This window comes from Marmota flaviventris, chromosome 13, assembly GCF_047511675.1.
Source record: "Marmota flaviventris isolate mMarFla1 chromosome 13, mMarFla1.hap1, whole genome shotgun sequence".
Lineage (NCBI taxonomy): Eukaryota > Metazoa > Chordata > Mammalia > Rodentia > Sciuridae > Marmota > Marmota flaviventris.
The window spans coordinates 40,624,155-40,638,185 of NC_092510.1; the positions used below are offsets into that span (position 1 = coordinate 40,624,155).

The 14,031-nt window shown below is 37.6% G+C and overlaps 1 long non-coding RNA gene across 4 annotated transcripts in view; it reads right to left on the reverse strand.

The window, feature by feature from the left end:
• Positions 1-3,374: 3,374 nt before the first annotated feature.
• The window catches only part of LOC114098835 (uncharacterized), a 50,054-nt gene continuing 39,397 nt past the window's right edge, over positions 3,375-14,031 (reverse strand). The window contains exons 4-5 of one of the 4 annotated variants that reach the window (XR_011704098.1): positions 10,900-10,942; positions 3,375-4,323 (exon numbers count right to left, since the gene is read on the reverse strand). This is a non-coding gene — a long non-coding RNA (uncharacterized lncRNA). Of the gene's footprint in view, positions 4,324-6,776; positions 7,005-10,899; positions 11,113-14,031 lie in introns of those variants that run through there. The other 3 variants (XR_011704097.1, XR_011704100.1, XR_011704099.1) reach the window with 3 other exon arrangements.

Here is a 14,031-nt window from a genome sequence, read left to right on the forward strand (position 1 = left end):
AGAGAAACTGAGAAACTGACGTGACTCCATTTTTGAGAAACCAGCTTCTACCTCAAGGCCTGTCCAGAGGGAGGGGGTGTGACCCTTGTCCTTGGAAAAACCCATAGAATGCTCCTAGGCACATAGCCACCCTGCTGAGTTGTTTGTCTGTAAATAATAGGAGAGATCTGCAGCACCAGGTGTCCTGACTCAGTTACCTATTCAACCCCCTAGCAACCACCAATCAGCATGAGACAGGGAAAATACCTCAAATGCCAGGTGATGCTCACAGTAGTTCTGGTGATTGATAACATGATTAGGCAACCCTGCAGTTTAGCATATGTATTCTTGCAACACCTCATGGCCTAAACCAATCAGTTCAAAAGTATTCACCTCTTGAACTCACCAATCATTCTTACTCAACTTATTCCCACCAGTGAATGTGCTAATTAATGTTAAGAGTTGCTGTTTGATTTTCCCACAGTATGAAATGATTTGCTGTGTGATGTTGTAATGCATAGAGTATCACCCGAACTTATAAATCCTCACTTAACTAAGGGCCAGGACTCACTCCTCGGGACTGCTGCATTTGAAAAGGTTGTGAGTCCAGGCTCAAGCTTGCAATAAAGGCTCTTGTGTGATTGCATCAGATTTGGCTCCTGGAGATCTATTGGGGTCCCATGAATCTGACATTACAAAACTGTTAATTCACCTCCTAAGATTTCTCAGTCCCAACTACTTGACTTGGACATTTACACGATGACGACATTTATATTGCCTTAGTCTTTACTCTTAGTTTCCAATTTGGTCTTTCATTCATCCATTTATGGAATCACATTTTCCCTCTCTGTTTTTGAAGCCAGATTTAAAGATAGGTAGTTAATGTAGCTAGGTAAATCAGGTCTGATATGAAGTCTAATAAAGAAAATGGAGTCTATAAAGACAATGGAATCTGATCTGAGCTGGGGAAATCAGAACTACACCTGGGAGATTGAAATATTAATGCCCCCCAAGGCCTGGGCCCATCCTAAAAAACTGTTTTTGAAGCAGCTCCCAGCAAATGAGGAGGTGCTAATCAAATCACCCTTGGCCCTTCCAGCTGGGATTGTTATGCTCGAATTCGGGACCCCCAAAAGACCACCAGAGACCAACATCGATGTAAGCAGCAAAGAGGTGTTTATTGTGAGCTAGCTCGGTCCTCCTCGAGCACACAGCAACAGGTGACACTGAGAGGCCCCTAGCCCAGGGTTTGCAGCAGTTTTATACACTCTTTGGAGAAGGTAGGGACCCCCGCATACATCATAGTATCTCTTAGCAAATCATCACACACTGCGGGAAAATCAAATAACAACTCTAAAACATGATAAGAGTATCAAGTGGTGGGAAAGAATCTGGAAAGAATTATTGGTTAGTTCAAGGGGCTGACACACTTAAGATTGATTGATTTAAATCGTGAGGATGTCGAAAGGGGAGTACATGCCAAACTGCAAGGCTTCTAGTTTAGATATTGGTCACCACACCTAGGTGGAGGCCATCTGGAATTTGAAGCAAGGTCACCTCACAGTAACTGGCAGTATCACTTTTCTGTCTATGATCCAAAGTTTTCTGGACTTGAATGGCCCAGGTTTTTCAATTGTTCAGTCTCTTCCCTTGAAATCTTCAATGATTTCTTTTTCTCTTTGAACACATTTATTCATTGTCTTATTCATGTGAAATATAGTTCCTTGTTCTTTCACCTAGTTCTGGGCAGCTCTAAAATAATATTTGTTATTGTCTATTGCAAATTACTTATGTGAAAAACTTTATGTTAGTTGTTTCACACATGTTATCTCACTCAAGGTAGCTTCTTATTATCTTCATGGGGTTATATAATGTTATACAGACTGTAAGAGATAGGGCCAGGATTTGAACCTAACTAGTTGGATTTAAGTGTGGATAGCCTTGGAGTCCAGCTGCAAAGTAACTTCAGTTCAGGTTTTGAAAAATGCATCATATTTTTGTGAAAGAGTAAAGTTATGCTTACTATTATATTATAAGGACTTTTATGAAAACATCTAACAGTTGTATAAATACGTGTGTGTGCATGTGTGTGTGTGTATGTGTGTGTATATATTTATATTACTTTAGTTGTTGATGGGCATTTATTTATTTATTTATATGTGATGCTTAGGATCCAACTCAGTGCTCACACATGCTAGACAAGTGCTCTACCACTGAGTAACAACCCCAGCCCTGTATATATATTTTTAACATCACTCATTTTGGCCTCTGAAGTAAGATGGCTGCAAACCATCAGTTGAATTTTTTAAGAATCAAAGGGACAAATGTTTGTGTGTGTGTGTGTGTGTGTGTGTGTGTGTGTGTGTGTGTGTGTGTGAAGTTATAAGGGATAACTTTGAGACTGCTATTTTACAAGTATACTTTGGGTCATGACTTTGGAAGTATTTTCTATAGTTTATCACCATCCAATTAGCACTTTATCACCTGGAAGAGTTATATGAAATTAATATATAAAATATTAAGTAACAAGCCTTGTTACTGACCACTAAATTATATCCAGTATTGCAATACCGGATTTGGGGAACCCGGAAAGACCACCAGGAGCCGAATCTGATGCAAGCCCACAAGAGTCTATTGCAAGCTTGAGCCTGGACTCACAGCGTTTCCGAGTACTGAGTCCTGGTCCTTTGTTCAGTGAGATTTTTCAGGTTTAGGGGAATATTCTATGTGTCATAACATCACACAACAAATCATTTCATACCAAGGGAAAATCAAACAAGAACTCTTAACATTGATTAGCACATTCACTGGCGGGAACAAGTCCAGTAAGGGTAATTGGTTATTCAAGAGGTGGATACATTTGAACTGATGGGTTTAGGCCGTGAAGTGTTGCCAGGGTGTACTGGGCTAAACTACGCGGTTTCCTAACATGTTATCAATCACTGAAACTACTGGGGGTCACCTGACATTCCAGGCATTCCAGGTATCTTCCTTCCCTGTCTCATGCTGATTGGTAGGGGGTTAGTATGGGTCATCATGGTTAGGCCTTAGGCCTCAAACATTTTTTGGTCTTTCTAGGAAGTAGCATTCCTGAGTCAGGGACATCTGGCGCCACAGGCCTTTCCTGTTTACTCACAAATAATTCAGCAGGGTAGCCACGTGCCTAGGAAGGCTCTGTGGATTTTCCAAGAACAAGGGTCACCCTCCCTTGGACAGGCTCTGCTCTAAGGTAGAGGCTGTTTTTTTCAAAATGGAGTCACATCAGTTTCTCAATATTAAGTGTCCCCCTCTCTGTAAGAACTATTTAGACTATATTTCATATTTAATGTCCATTCTTTATCCTTGATATTGTTATGCTCGAATTTGGGATCCCCAAAGACCACCAGAGACCAAGATCGATGTAAGCAGCAGAGGTGTTTATTGCGAGCTAGCTCCGTCCTCCGCACGCACACAGCAACTGGTGACGCTGAGAGGCCTGCTGAGAGTCCAGGATTTGCAGCAGTTTTATACACTCTTTGGGGAAGGCAGGGACTTCACATACATCATAGTATCTCTTAGCAAATCATCACACACCGCGGGAAAATCATAAAACAACTCTAAAATATGATTAGCACATTCACTGGTGGGAACAAGTTGGGTAAGGGTGATTGGCTAATGCAAGAGGGGGATTCATTTGACTGATTTGTTTAAGCCAAAAGGGGAGTACGTGCTGAACTACATGGTTTCCCAACATGTTATCAACCACCATAAACTACTGGGAGTGTCATCTGACATCCAAGGTGTTTTCCCTGTCTCATGCTGATTGGTGGTTGCTAGGGGGTTGCTATGGGTCCTCACCTAGCCTGACTGAGTCAGGGACACCTGGTGCAGCAGATCTCTCCTGTTATTTGTAGAAAAACAACTCAGCAGGGTGGGTATGTGCCTAGGAGTGTTCTGTGGGTCTTTCCAATGACAAGGGTCATGCCCCCTTCCTTGGACAGGCTTTGCTCTGAGGTAGAGGTTGGTTTTTCAATATAACCTGCTTGAGAATCCTAAGTACTGTTTTTTTTTTAATGGCTTTTATATAAGTCCTATTAAAATCTTCTAGCAACATAAATATTGGTCTCTTTAATTTGCATCCTTATGGATATGATGACTTTTTTATGTTGCTTTGGAAGAAAATTGACAGAACTTTATTATCTCTTCTATCTTAACATACTTCATAATCCTTTACATATATTTTAAATAATAAAAAGTTATAAGTCGATGGAAGAAAAAATATTGATGAAAAACTACAGATGTTCTTGGCTAATTTTCCACTAAATTATCGTTGAATTGTATCTGTTCTCTACCCATGTAAATTCCCTGTTGGAAAAGAAAGAACCAAGTTAATTTTAGATTCAGTTAGCCAAATAAATTAATTACATTCTAATATGTATAAGACTCAGACTTCTGAATATTTTTTGCACCAATTTGTTAGCTCATAGAGAACATTATTTAGCATCTAAGTTTGTAGGTGAAAACAAACCTTGATGGATCAGTAAGATAGTTGGAAATACTTCAGTATTCATTGGTTCCAAATGAACTTGGTTTTAAGGAATTAAATTATGTAATTTAATAATTTAATGGATATGTCATCCTAAAAAACCTAACCATTTGGAATCCTTTAACTATATTCTTAATGGAAAGTACAAAGTATAGGTATGTCTAACTTAGAGTTATATCTAGAACCAATCTGAGTAGGTGTGGGGGTGACAGATAAACACAATCTGATGATAGTTAACTCAGAATTTATAGTAGTCTCCTAATATTGTGAACACTGAATAACCAATACTGGATTGTTGCTCTTAGGGGAAATACATGACTAGGTTCCTGTGAGTCTCTGGTCATAGTGTTGTTGTCAAATGATCAATATGTAACCTTGTTTTATGTGTGTTTCTGTTTTGTTTGTTTTGAGGTGGTGGGGATCAAACATAAGGCCTCACACACTCTAGGCAAGTGCTCTATCACTGAGCTATATCCCCAGACCTGTCTTCTGTTTAAAAACATCTTAATTCACCATGTATTGTTGATTCATTAGCATTGGCCCATTGGCCAGCAGCACTTCAACTCCTGAATAAATAATACCGAACACATTTATTTTCTCAATAAAGCACATCACAACCTCTGGTGAACACTAGGCAGCACTTCAGCTGTTTTAAGATATTAAAGACTATCTATGGGCTGAGGATGTAGCTCAGTTGGTAGAGTGCTTGCCTCACTAGAGCCCTTATCTGGGGGTTGTTTTAAATATCAAAATCACCAACAAAAATGTGAAAAACATGGTTTTAATTAGATTATGAAAAGAATAGTTATTTACAGTATAAAAACTGAAACAAGAAGGTAGAACAATTGCTTTGTTTTCCTCACCAGTGAATGTGTGTCTCAGATAAAAAAAAATTTTCTCCATTCTGTGTACGTCTGTAAATGATTGCAAGAGCTCTTTCAGTATTGACTTTAAGGTTAAAAATAAATTTTATCAATTAGGTAAATTCACAATAAGTCTTCTAATAATAAGGATTGACTTTATGTCAGACCAATAGTAATACTTTCCCTTTACATATATACTTTCTCAAAACATTGCTGTTTGGCATATCACAACAGAGAAAGTAAGATTTTACCAGAAAGTTGGGACTGAACGAAGAAGGTATAATTTTAAAATGAAGGAGAGACACTACAGTTCCAAATACACATAAACTTCTGAAGTCTACGGAAGTCTAAATTTTTTGTAACACTGGTATGATTCTCATTTTCTGTTGCTTTTGGTAATTTTTGATAGATGTTTCCTTGCAAGTCATATAAAAACACTGTGTTGTCTTACTGCTGTATGTCTACAGGACTATCCTACCTCTTGGTTGAAAAAGTTACTGTGAAACAAAAATGCAAATATCAACAACCTCAGAAGGTATTTCAAGGGGGAAATTCCATTAAATTTATAAGCAATTGTGTTCAGTTTGAATTTCCTTAAATGCAACACAAATTATGTTAGGTTTACCATTTAGTCTTAGAGTTAGCCATTCTGTTATCAGTTGGAGTCTGTTCAATTTGTACTATATGGTAATTCCAGGAACTAAAGTACAACATCTTGAAGAAAATAAAATGGCTCCAGGAGAAGACAAAAACTCCCAAACTTCTTAAATTTGTGTTCTGAATGAATTTGAATCCTGCTAAGTCATTTAACTCTCTCAGCTTTGTTCTCAAGAGATTCACAGAGTGTTTTATAACCTCTTAGCAAATTATAATTCTACATCTCTCTCAAATTACAGAGTCATCCATTTACATTGTTCTTTAAAATCTATCCTGCTGGGTGTTGTCTCTAAGTACTTAGTATCTTTTAGGCATAACCAATCTACTATCAAGCATAATTGTATTCTTCCCTATTCTGAAGAAAAACCCAATACCTTTCACAACATTGACTCATGTATCATCAACTAATATTAATCATTGACTGTATCCCAGACACTATGTTAGGCCAAAGATCATGGTTGTCTTTTTTACCTTAAGGGAAAGAATAAAAATTCAAACATGGACACAAAGCTTCTGCAGTTTATAATTCACCAAGGTTTATCATCTGTGAAAGCAAGTGACAATAATATATTGATATTAACTATATATTGAATTAAAAATTGGCTTAAAAATGGATTCAGATCCAATCTGCCTATATTTTCTCTAAAGAGAAGAAGCTGTGTGATCCCAGCTCTGAGATCAACTATACTTTCTTGGGTCAGGCACTTACTCTCTTTTTTTTGAGTCTCTATTTGTAACATATAGGTGTTGAGTTAGAGGAAATATGGTAAGATTTTATTATTTTTTAGGGACTGGATTTTATACTGGATTAAGTATATCATGAAACTGGCAAATAGAGATACTCCAAAGACCAATGGTCATCAAGAGTTTAGGACTCCAGGAGCCAAGCACAGTGGTGCACAACAGTATTTCCAGTGTTTCAGGAGGCTGAGGCAGAAGGATCCCACGTTCAAGGCCAGTTTATGCAACTTGGCAAGAACCTGTCTCAAAATAAAAAAGTTAAATGGCTAGAGGAATATGGCTCAGTGGTAGCATGCCCCTGGGCTCAATCTACAGTACCAGAAAAAAAATAGGACTTTAAAAACCTCAATATCTATTTGAAAGACTTTATTATGAAATTCTTAGATAAAGAGATATAAAAAATACTTAGTATATGCCCCATATTATTCCTAAGGAATTGGAACACTATCCCCTTTAGTCATCACAAAATTGAGTTCTATTATTATCACACTCAACCCCCCCTTTTAAGTGATGGAAAGCAACACTTGAAGAGATTAGGTAATTTTCCCAAGGTCGCACATCTATCAGTTGCCAGAGTTAGTACTTAACCCAGGGCTAGTTGATTCCAAAGCCTAAATTCTTCCTCTCTATGCAACACCATATTCCAAAGAAAACTTTAGATTAAAGTTTAACATATTTATCCTCTGAGGATATTTGTACTCAAGGGCCAAGGAGATGCTTGAGGATGCAAGTGATTTATTTAGTTTGATGAAGTGTTCACACTGGTAGATTTTTCTTGTTTCTAAATTTCAATTAACTTTCATTACCTTCTTCTTTTATTTTTTTTTAAACTCTTCTCTACTTAGCAAATTTTCTGTACTGAGCATGTATTATTTTAAAATGGGAAAATATGATAAATCTATTTTTAGAAAAAAATTACTATCTCAGATGGCCATTCTTCTCTTTGTGAGATAGGTACTGCCCTGATTTTGCCAAAATATCAAAGAGGCAACAATCTAGAACTGTTTGTCCAGGTAAAGGCCCCCTGAAAGATGTTTGGAATATGTTGTTGAAAGAAGGAAACCCAGGGGGCAAATCAAGCCTGCAGGTAAAGATAAGGAGTGTGCAATCAAAGCTGACTTTAGAAGACCTATTTTTGGAAGATTTCATAATTCTTAAAACTGAGTGAAGAGTATTTTATTAAGAATAATAACAAAACCAGCATGACAGGAGCTTGGAGAGACTTCTGGAATGTTAAGACCTTTCAGAAAATTAGATGGTATAACCTGTACTGTAGCCATTATAATTTACGACATACTGGCTGTTGCAATGTGATATCTTGGGCTCCCTCACAAGGTCGCAAGTGGTGAGGAACTATTTATACCTTAATAGGGTGCTTCATCTTATGTGCAGTTTGGTTAGGCCAGGAAAAAGGAGAAAGAAGTCTAAATGTTCCTCCACACTCCTTCTAGGCCCTTCCTAGAAACTAGAAATGACCTCAGTTCTCCCTGGGGCTGGAATCATCATTAGTTTCTAGAACCAGTTTCCAGTTCAATGGTCCACATTTTTGATCATTGCCAATTCTCTGGTTATCTTTTCTCTCCTCAGATTCTTCTTCAGCCCTAGTCTTGTCTTGCTCCTTATACTCCCTTCATCTGACAAGCAGGGGTTGTGGGGTCGAGCTGCCACCTGTGACTTTATCTTATCACCACCCACAGGGGCTCAGAAGAAAGTAGAAGTATCAGTTGATGTTTAGAGCTGCCCTCTGCTGGTTGTTGATGACTCAATCTCAAAATTAAAGTCTGGAAAGAGTTTCTCTATTGGTTTAATAAAAAGTTAAGGTGGAGACACTAGCAGACAGGAAAAAAAAGCAAGACATAACATGTTTCATTTAAATTCTGCTGAACTGTGCTTGGCTTACTGTGGCTTACAGTGAAGCAGTAGGTTTCAATCGGGCAAGGAATGCCTCCCAAGGAACATTTGGCAATGTTCAGAGACATTTTTGGTTAACTGATAACTGGGGCTGGCTTGGGGGGATTATTCCTAGCACCTGGTGGGTAGAGGCAAGGGATGCTGCTTAACATCCTGCTGTGCATAAGAGTCTTCCACCCTAGAAAAAGAAATATCCAGCTCCAGTGTAGTGGGCCTGACTCAAAGAGCCTAATATAGCTGAAATTAGACTAACAAAAATTTGAAGTTTTAGCCAGGCCCAGTGGCCTGCACTTTAGTCGCAGGTACGAGGGAGGCTAAGGAAGGAGAATTATTTGAGCCCAGGAGTTTGAAGCCAACCTAGACAAGAGTGAGACCTCACTCTCAAATAAAATGAAAAGGAAAAAAAGTTGGTGTTTGAAATGATTAGAGATTAGGCCAGTGGCATACGCCTATAATCCCAGCAGCTCAGGAGACTGAGACAGGAGGATCCCGAGTTCAAAGCCAGCCTCAGCAAAAGCGAGTTGCTAAGCAACTCAGTGAGACACTGTCTCTAAATAAAATACAAAATAGGGCTGGGGTTGTGGCTCAGACTGAGTGCCCCTGAGTTCAATCCCCGGTACTCCCCCCAATATATATATATATATATATATATATATATATATATATTCAACATCATTAGCAATTAGGGAAATACAAATCAAAACTACATTGAGATTTTATCTGACACCAGTTAGAATGGCAATCATCAAGAATACAAATAATAATAAATGCTAGAGAGGATGTGAAGAAAAAGGAACACTTTTACACTGTTGGTGGGACTGGAAATAAGTCAAACTCAGGTCAAGGGTCACATGATTTCTCTCATATGTGGAAGCTAGAGAGGAACAAAGAAAAGAAACATAGGGATGGATCTCCTAAAAATCAAAGGGAGATCAGCAGAGGAAAGGGACCAAGGGGTGGGAAGAAGGGAGGGAGGGGGAAAGTGCTGGGGAATGATATTAGCCAAATTATATTATTAAATTGTATGTATGTATGTATGATATAGAACAACAAATCCCATCATTATGTACAATTGTAATGCACCAATTAAAAATGTAGGAAAAAAAAGAAAAAGTCTTTTACGTCTTCCTAGGTATCTTTAAGATTCAGGCAAGTTGAGAACAACTGAGGTGGCCCAAACCCTCATTTTTCAATTGAGGAATCAGCCTTGGAGGATATGGTTTTGCAGTTACAAAGTGGCAGAGCTGGGAGTAACATGTGATCTCTTGAGTAAAATAGGTGGTTCTTGTCTGATTGTGCACCACACTTACAAAGGAAAACTATAAAAGGAAGCCTATAAAAATATCTTTTAGAACTCTAAAGTTCTATGTTCGATCTTTAAATATAACTTTCAACATTTTTCCCTAAAAAAATGACACTTGTAGAAAATTCAAGTTGAAACAAACACAAATTAAGATCATGAGATACTACCACATACTAAATATACCATACTATATATTATACTTTTAGTATATCTAAAAAAATAAAACACACAAATAAATCTGACAATACTAAGTGATGATTAAGATGCAGAAAGCTGGAAATCTCATAAATTACTAATGAAAATGGAATATAGCACAGCCTTTGAAAAACAATTTGTCAATTTCAAACAAAATGAAACATACAACTTAACAATGTGAACTGGGAGTGCTACTGCTGGATATTGTCAAGGAAACTTAAAGTGTATATTCACATGAAACCTGATATGCACATGTTTTAATGTCTTAATTCATAATAAAAAAAATGAGAACAATGCAAATGTCCTTGGACTGGTGAATGGATTAAAAACTGTGGAAACAGCCAAACAATGGAACACTACTCAGTAATAAAATTGAATAAACTACTAATACCCATAGACGAATGAATCTGAAATGGATTATGCTAAGTGAAAGAAGCCAGCCTCAAAAGGCTATATATACTGTATTATTCCATTTACATGAAATCTGGGAAAGCAAAAGGATAAGAGAAAATGAGATTAGTGGTTTGGGGGATTGGAAGTGAGTACAAAGAAGTAGCATGAGGAAAGTTCGTGTGGTGATGCAACTGGTTTGTGTGTTGATTTTGGAGGTAGTCACGTGACTATGTAACAACAAATAAAGGAGTTTTATTATGTGTAAATTTTAGAAGTGACAAAAATACAGAAAAACTCAAAATATATTTGAAAAAACAAGGAACCCCACTTACATGCTGAGGATGCAAGGCTGCTGACGAACTTGTTGAGAGCCATCTGCAGGAGAGAGTAGACAGGTGAATTTGCCTTGGGTTGAACTAGAGGAGCTATTCCTGTGAGTAAGGGAGGGACCGAGGGATGGTCCCCAGCAGCTTCCAAAGCTCCTTTTGCTTCATGGAACTCCCACCTTCTCTCCCCGAATGATACTATTGCTCCATCATGGTCCACTTTGAGAAAAAAGAACTGAACTTAGTAAAGTCAAGACATCCTTGAGCATCTGGTAAGTCTTCTGGTGTGTAAGTCAAGATCCCTGATTCTACACATCTGGTTTCTCTGTGGGAACATCTGTGGCATCACTGGTGTAGGAGTCATGGTTAAATGGGACTTGAGAACCTAGGGATATTTACTCCCTTCTGGTTTGTTTTAGATTCTCATCTGTTGGCCTTGGATTTGGGAATTCCCTCTGGTTATCTGTGTTTTTGTTTTGTTTGTATCTGTTACTGCCCTTTTTAAGACATGGCCAATACTGAATTGATCTTATAGGTAGCCTCTTGAGAAAGGTCTTGGCTGGTCAATTTAAATGTCCCTCTGTTGGTCATGGTTTTGGTGATGCTCTCTGGTTGTCTGTTTTTTTGTTTTGTTTTTCTCCTTTTCTTTTTTTGTAGAATCGTACAATTGGAGTTGGTCTGTCAGATGTAAAGTAAGAGGAAGAAATTTCTACATGTAGGTCTATCTGTTTTAAAAGTTTCTGTCTGTCATCCCTGGTTTTGGTGATCCTTTCTTGTCTGTTTTTTTTTTTGTTTGTTTGTTTTTATCACTGGCCCTTTAAAACATGGGCCATGCTGTGTTGATCTTACTGTTAGTCTCTTGAGCAGAGAGATTTTGGCTGAATGGGCAATCTATAAGAATAAGCCTAAGAGAAAGATGGTTTACTGTAACACAATCTTGCCTTTGAATGGTTTTACTAGGTCATTATACAATTTTGAAGTTGAAATTGGTCTGTCAGGGGTAAAGTATATGAAAGAGATTCTGTATGTACAGGCATTTATGCAGTTGCATGATAACAGGTTTGAACAGTCAAAAATTAAGCTGAAGGAGACAAAAGGCACTGCCTCTTGTGTGCAAGGATAGCAGGACATCAGAAAAAGTGTTAAAACAGATTTCAATCTTTTAAACCCAGCGCTGGCACTCCCAGCACTGTTTCTCAGCCTGGCTTCAGATCATCTCACTGTGAGTCAAGTACACCAGCCCTAAACTGGGGGAGAAAATCTGCCTGGGCTGTAGAAAAATGGCCAAAGAGAACCTGGCCTATGCCCTGCTTTCGATACCCTTTTGCTGCTGTTTAAAAAAAAAAAAAATCACTAGATATTTTAATTCATTCTTCAATCATTTTAGGAAATTGTCTTTTTCTTTCTTTCTTTTCTTTTCTTTTTTTTTTTTTAAACTGGGGATTGAACCCAGGGGTGCTTACCCACTGAACAATATCCCCAATCCATTTTTTAAAAAATTTATTTAGGGACAGGGTCTCACTAAGTTGCTTAGGGACTCCTTAAGTTGCTGAGTCTGGCTTTGAACTCACAATCCTCTTGCTCAGCCTCTGGAGCCACTGGGATTACAGGTGTGCACCACTGTGCTCACTCAGAAAATTTCTTATATTATGTTTCTAAACATTAATTTATATTCCATCAATTTTTCCCAGGGTACCAGTATTATTTTTTTAAAGTACAATGTTCATGTTTTTTACTTACTGACAAACTAAAATCCCATTTCCAGATGTCTCTTTCTTGTGTATGTTTTATTTGTATTATTTAAAAGCAACTCCCACCCTAGAAATGTCACCTAGTCCTCAGACTCTGATCTGTCTTCATGTTGACTAATATGGAAGTAATAAAGTTTATAAGTCTTCTCATCAGATCCAATGATACAAAGAGTATTCTAATTAAGGCATTTCTTGGCACGATATTTCAAAGACATTCTCAGAAACAATTCCTCAGAAATGAATGTGATTTTATTCTTGAAATATTCAATTTGTACAACATTCCTGAGATTTCCAGTTTTTCCATTGACTTTAACCTTTTCTATAGGTACTTTTCCTATTTTAAAACAGAAAATATGGGAAATTTGGGAAGAAAACCATATTTACTAGAAAAAGCAACAAAAATTTTATATTCTATTGGATGTGTAAAGTCTGAATTAAACTCCAGGTTGATTCTTAGCCTTGCCATCTTTTGATGCCATTTTGAGAGCCAGCTGTGTACTCAGTGAGCTCACTTATTTTTATACAAGATTGTCTATATTTTTCTCTTTATCTATTATCTTTCTTCTTAACTGGTTTAACTTATCTTTTTCTGGTGCATTAACTGATTATCTCCTACATTTTCCACCATGGCATCAATTCAAATTATAATTGTTCTTACTTTTAGTAGACTAGATTATCTGCCCTCACTCCACCTCTGCTAAGTGCTGCTTTCTCTCCACTTTTTTTGCAAACCAATAGTACATATATAGGTCTAGGGAGGAAGTGATCTGGGCCAGAATAAGTGCAGTCTTTAGTTTGGCTCAGCTGTGCCCGCTCAGATGTTCATGGAAACTACCACTTCCAAGGGCTTTTACTCATTCTTCTAACTCAGCACAATATCCTGGAAAATGACAGGTCTTTCTGTGTCTGTAAAACCTGACTTAGACTTTCTCCTGACTTTGTTACCCATCTCTCACTTCATTTACAAAATAAGGATAATTAATGATAGTGTTATTGTCTTACTTTTCCTTGGTGGCATGCTTCTGGGTTTTCCTTCATTAGCAGCCATGTTTAGAAGTTCATGACATAAGATTAATCTTTGCCATGTTTGGTTATATATTTGGTAAACTTTGGGATTTTCTATTTTTGTTTATTACAATAACATTGTTATGCAGAATTTGTGGGACCCTAATAGACCTCCAGGAGCCAAATCCAATGCAAGCACACAAGAGTCTTTAGCTTAAGCCCAGACTCACAACTGTTTCCAGGTCCCGGTCCTTTGTTCAGTGAGATTTTATAGGTTTTTTGGGATACTCTATGTGTCACAACATCACACACAAATCATTTCACACATCATCGGGAAAATCAAACAACAACTGTTAACATTGATTAGCACTTTCACTGACTA